We start from the raw sequence: 5,621 nt of genomic DNA on the forward strand, positions 1-5,621 counted from the left end.
ATGTTTATATTTGTATGTATGTATATTGTAAATTGTACAAAACAGGGTAAAACAGCGCATTTTCAAAGACTGGCATTAAGTTCAGCAAAAGCTACTAATTTTGACGACAAGATGACAAATAAATGTGATGTAACAACAGACGGAATGAACAAATGATATGCACCATTTATCATTCAGCAAACAAACGCCAATATGTTTGGAAACTTTGGTAAAATTTAATCATTTTTCTACGCTAATCACCCTCAATAATTTAAATTGTTACTGATTTCTTGCAAATGAGGGCATTGCAAGATCTTAAGTGTGGGAAGAGGTTAAATTCTTTCGGATTTTAAAATTTTTACTTTATACACTTGGTTACCATTAGAAATACTAGTAAAGTAGTAGTTGTATTAGAATCTAGTGCTCTCTGATAATAAAGAACAGCCCTAGTCTTATATACTGACTACCCAATTCTAGTAAAATTTTTCAAAATTTTCAAATAAATGAACTCAAAATCATGTTTATACATATTTATGAACGATAAAACTAGGTGTTAACACCGAAATTATTGTTACCTCAGAAAGGACATAAATTGAGAAACAAACCAAAATGCTAGAATTCATTTAAAATGGAATAGAGGACAATAAAAAGGAAAATAAAAGCCAAGTGTGGGAAATTTTCACCGAGTTATTCAAAATATATATCACATATTTTTGTACAAATAATTGAAAATACTTTTGCTTTGGACTAAACTAAACTATTTTACCCGATGAAAGAAAAGAAGAGATGGATCTACACGACGAATCAATTCCATCATTTAAAGGAAGTAAAGTCTTTCGAAAAAGAAACGCTCTTCTTGATTTAGGTCATGAAGTTGTCGTCCAGACCAGCTGTAGGTTGATGAAAAATCTAGAAAAGTCATCTCTAAAATCAGCAGGAAATCCACGGACCTCAGCATAAAACAGGGTCGCCAAGTGGTCAGATTTATCCTAACCATGAGAAGGATTTATCTCGTACAATGGGGGGCACCGTGCAAATTAGCTTGATAAGACTAATGAATCAGATCCCCAGAAAGGATAATCTCCTTAAAAGATAAAAAATCAGCTTTTAAGACTGATATTACTCAATCCTTGAGATTGACCTTAAAGATTGAGAATTCAAACTCATGGAATTCAATGATATCTAAACTCGAGCTTGAACGAGAAAATATTTTGATCAAAAATTTACAAACCGATTTGTTTTCTGAAAACCTATTTTCAATGCGTTCATTACCATTGAACGTAAAATCTTAGGAATTCACCTGGAATTCATTAGGTCACCTGAACCAAATCGGGTGTCAACCGTAAGAACGGTGGTTGCATAGCATGGTCAAAGACAGGACCTTGTGCCAGACCAAAAAATTATAAGGGTGAGCTTTACTATTGCTCCTACCAAGGATAGTAATTGCGTCTGACACGTTATAGACCATAATCAAAAGCATGTCAGGGGACATTGCCTTAACAGTTACTTGTTCAACGCTTTCCTTTACAACCGGACGGTAGTTTACCAAAAGGTAATATACGAAGCAAGTATACTAGACGTGTTGCTTTCCTAATACAAGGTTAGCAAGTGGGTGACACAAAACCACAAGTTTTGAGCTAAAATTTTCAAATCTGAAACCCACCAAACCCACAAAAATATTTTGCAAACACCGGTGAAGGGTTATTTCGGAAAACTTATCTAGGGTAAAAACTAGATTTAATTTTCAAAAGATCAATTGTTTTCATAAAGATCCAATTTCCTAAAGGATCTAAATTTTCATAAGTCATGTGAGACTGTAAACCACATCGTTACTACCATTGTTTATACCACCGTAAAGAAATCACTAATGTACAAAGTGTGAAGAATAAAGAAGTGATTCTAGTATTTCAAGACTATATTGCTTGAGGACAATCAACGCTCAAGTGTGGGAATATTTGATAATGCTAAAAACGAACATATATTTCATAGCATTATTCCTCAAGAAAGACAAGCTTTTAGTTGCAATTGTCCTATTTACAAGTTATATTCGTTTAAATAATAAAAGGTGAAGACAAAAGGCAGATTCGACGAATTGAAGACGCAAACGACCAAAAAGCTCAAAAGTACAAAAGACAATCAAAGAGGTTCCAATTATTGATAAGAAACGTCTCAAAATTACAAGAATTATATAAATATTATATTATATTTATGTGCATAGTTGACTTGTAATTTTTAGTCCGTTGCGTCGAGCGTTGAGAGTTGACTCTGGTCCCGGTTCCGGATTTTCGAACGTCCTTGCGTACAATTTAATATCTTGTACTTTTCGTTTTGAATCTTGTACTCTTGTAATTTTGAGACGTTTCTTATCAATAATTGGAACCTCTTTGATTGTCTTTTGTACTTTTGAGCTTTTTGGTCGTTTGCGTCTTCAATTCGTCGAATCTGCCTTTTGTCTTCACCTTTTATTATTTAAACGAATATCACTTGTAAATAGGACAATTGCAACTAAAAGCTTGTCTTTCTTGAGGAATAATGCTATGAAATATATGTTTAGAATACTATTAAATTTTACAAGGAAATACTATTAAATGCGATACAATTTTAAACAAGATATTTATTTATTTATAGAATGGATATACTTAAACCTTGCTACAACACTTATAGGCAGTGTACCTAATCGTACAGTAGTGTAGTTTTTAGTAAGTCCGGTTCGTTCCACAGGGAAAATCTTTAAACAAAGCTTAACGCTATATTAGTTTAATTTATAAAAATACAAATATATATATAAGTAATATTATTATTAAAAAGGGGGTTTTTTACCGTTTAATGACCGGTTTGTCGATTTTAAAACTTTAGTTGCAGTTAAAACAAAATGTATAAATAAATAAAAGACTTAATTTAAAGCGTAAAGTAAATAACGATAATGAAATTGCGATAAATAAAAGTGCAATAAAATAAACTTGCGATAATTAAAAAGTACGATAATTAAAAGTGCAATTAAATACCCCTTAGCTTTAACCATCAAGTATTTTTGGCGCCGCTGCCGGGGAATTTTCTTGCTTAAAAGCCGGAAGCGCAACGCTAATATATATAAAAAAACAAAAAGATTTTTATTTTTAGTTTACTTTTATTAAAATACGCTTTTGTAAAAAAATACTTTTTAATATATTCGAAAATATAAAAAGAAAACAAAAATATAAATATTTTTAAGAGTTTGTTAAATATTTAAGTTCTATAAAAGTTTATTTATCTTTATTTTATAAAAATATAAGTTTTATTTAATTTATATAAATATATTACATAAATATATAAAACAGAAAATTCAACACAGCAAAATAAAAAAAAATAAAAAAAATAAAAACACTCGAGTCCGGTACTGTAGCAGCCCACTCTATGGCCCGAAACCCTAGCCCATGCGATCGTATGGCTGGATAGCTTAGGACTCATGCGATCGCATGAGCCCGTCTGACACGCCACAGTTGGTTGCAGTCAGCATTTATTACGGGTTATTATTATTATTATTAAACAAACCCTAATTAGGGTTGTATTATTATAATATTTAAGTTTTAATTTTACTATTTTGTATTATTTAAGTTTAATTAGTTTAATTAATTTATAAAATTAATAGTTTTATAAAATAAATAATATAAAAATAATATTTTTATAAAAATTGTCTTTTTTACAACTTTTAGTATATTTTTATATTTTGTTCCTTTTTAATTGTTTTAGCGTAACTTTTGTATTTTTCGCTCGTATTTAGTTTTAAGACATAGTTTTTGCCATAGTTATTTTTATTTCTAGATTTTTAGGCTCTGCCGTAAAATTCCTTAAGTGCTTTTTCTTTAGACTAAGATATATGTGCTTTAGAATTTTGCGACGCCTTTTTAAGTTTTAGTACCTTTTTAAGTTATTTCCATTTGGGATATAGTTCTACTTGTAAGCTTTAATATTTTTAGACACCTTTTACCTATGTATCAATTATCATTCCAATTAGTAATCTCAATTTGCGATTATAATTTTAAGTTAGTGATAGTAATAAGGTTGGGTTAGTCAGGTATTTTTAAGTTTTATAAGTCACTTTCTTATTTTTCGACGCCTTTTTCAATTTTTTTTTCTTTTTCGACTTTTTTCGACGCGCTCTTTTTCTTTCTTATTTCTCGCCATTCTAGTTTTAGGACATAGATTTTTATTCTACTTCTTATCTAAATTTCTTAAAATTACGAAAATTTATTTTAAGTGGTTAAATTGATAGACATCAAAATTTTCTGGTTCGTAGTAATAGTTGGATTTGTACGTGGACCGGGTTATTGGAGCCAAACAGTCCTCAATTATATTGAGACCAAACGAATCCTGCCCCTCTGCTGCATCTTTTGGCTATTCGAAACGTGGGCAAAATCAGAAAAGTCTATTAATTGGATAACTTATATAATTTTTCTTTCCTTTTAAAAACTAATAAGATATTCAGTGAATGCACAGAGCAAGACGTTCACCACCTTTTGCACGTTCACCACCTGTAACTAGATCAAGACATCTAGCAAATATTACCGCCGTTGATTTTTCTTTAGAATCGTCATCCAGTCGACCAAGTACTCCAATTCAAATTTCCGATAATCCATTTTTTGAACTCGACCTCACAATTGAGAATCCGGAGAATATTCAGGGACGATTCATAGATCCTGAACCATTAAATTTTCCTCCAGAAACACCAATCATTCAAACAGAGATTGTTGAGGAACGAATCATTAAATCAGAATCCTCTAGTGATTCCGATTCAACAAATTCAATTATGGAGAATCTGGAACCTTTAAGTATGGAAGACCGAATGAGAGCTAAACGCACTGGCCAAGGTCACGCAATTACTCATCCTGACATTAATGCGCCAGATTATGAAATTAAAGGACAAATTCTACACATGGTGACTAATCAATGCCAATTTAGTGGTGCGCCGAAGGAAGATCCAAATGAACATCTTCGTACCTTTAATAGGATCTGCACACTATTTAAAATAAGAGAAGTTGAGGATGAACAGATATATCTCATGTTATTTCCCTGGACTTTAAAGGGAGAATCCAAAGATTGGTTGGAATCGTTACCTGAAGGGGCGATCGATACATGGGATGCTTTAGTTGAAAATTTTCTTAAACAATTCTTTCCGGCATCTAAAGCCGTAAGACTTCAAAGAGAAATTGTTACTTTCACACAGAAACCGAATGAAACTCTATATGAGGCGTGGACAAGATTTGGAAAGTTATTAAGAGGATGTCCGCAACATGGTTTAGACACCTGTCAAATAGTACAAATATTCTACCAAGGATGCGACATCACTACAAGGAAAGACATCGATATAGCAGCTGGTGGTTCTATTATGAAGAAAACCGAAACTGATGCTTACAAAATTATTGATAACACTGCTTCCCACTCACATGAGTGGCACCAAGAAAAAGATATCGTTAGATCATCTAAAGCAGCTAGAGCCGATTCTAGCCATGACTTAGATTCCATTTCCGCAAAGATAGATGCTGTCGAGAGACGAATGGAAAAGATGACTAAAGATATCCACTCAATACGAATTAGTTGTGAGCAGTGTGGAGGACAACATTTGACAAAAGATTGTCTCGGTATTGAATTAACAATGGAACAAA

The 5,621-nt window shown here is 32.0% G+C and overlaps 1 non-coding gene across 1 annotated transcript; it reads right to left on the reverse strand.

Moving 5' to 3' along the window:
- Positions 1-5,149: 5,149 nt before the first annotated feature.
- On the reverse strand, positions 5,150-5,256 carry LOC139850817 (small nucleolar RNA R71). Its single transcript, XR_011760195.1, has one exon. It is a non-coding gene; the product is annotated as a small nucleolar RNA R71 (small nucleolar RNA).
- Positions 5,257-5,621: the final 365 nt, after the last annotated feature.

The sequence above is a fragment of the Rutidosis leptorrhynchoides genome, chromosome 5 (assembly GCF_046630445.1).
Source record: "Rutidosis leptorrhynchoides isolate AG116_Rl617_1_P2 chromosome 5, CSIRO_AGI_Rlap_v1, whole genome shotgun sequence".
Lineage (NCBI taxonomy): Eukaryota > Viridiplantae > Streptophyta > Magnoliopsida > Asterales > Asteraceae > Rutidosis > Rutidosis leptorrhynchoides.